Source organism: Porites lutea, chromosome 3 (genome assembly GCF_958299795.1).
Source record: "Porites lutea chromosome 3, jaPorLute2.1, whole genome shotgun sequence".
NCBI lineage: Eukaryota > Metazoa > Cnidaria > Anthozoa > Scleractinia > Poritidae > Porites > Porites lutea.
In genome coordinates, this window is record NC_133203.1 from 20,031,448 (window position 1) to 20,032,185 (window position 738).

Genomic DNA, 738 nt, shown 5'->3' on the forward strand with positions numbered 1-738 from the left:
CCAGCAGTCACACACAACGTTGAAAGTCCGAAGCAACAAGTCAAACGTAAACGTGAAAAGCCACCCGCAAAGAAAACGAAAACAGTGAAACAGACTGCGAAGAAGAAACAAACGAAACCTACAGTGAAAAGGTCAAGAAAACCAGCTATCTATAAACCCAAGGTTATAAGAGAAAGCTCTGAGGAGGAGGACATTTACTCCAACGAAGACGAAAAACCAAAAGACTTACTGACAGAATTACGCGAACTCGCTAAACAAGAATATTTAGCTAGACAGCCACGTAATGGATTCAGATTTAATCCTTCGTATGCATAATGCATTTTTGTTCATAACATTGTCAATAAAATGTTTAAAACCTTTATTTCTTGTGTCTTTTACTAGTGTACTAAAATTCCCTACATTTACTATAGCGGACCGCCAAGGAAACACCTTTTTCAGTCTAAGTCTTGTAGTCATGACCTGAGCGATCTATCATGGGTCAATTTGAGTCTTACATCTTGTAGAGCAAAGGTTCTCACTCTTTTGGTAGTTTAAAGTGAAGTTATTACTGACAAAGTGTTCACACGAGCACTTTTTTCCACATAGCCGCCATCTTGGATTATTGCGATCGACACTCCGATAAGTTCAGTCCGATAGGGCTAAGAATGTGGAGTTTTACTGCGGGTAATAAGTTTTACTGTAGGTAAAAAGTTTATTCCTAGGTAAAAAGGACATGGCTAAAAACATACACACACATAT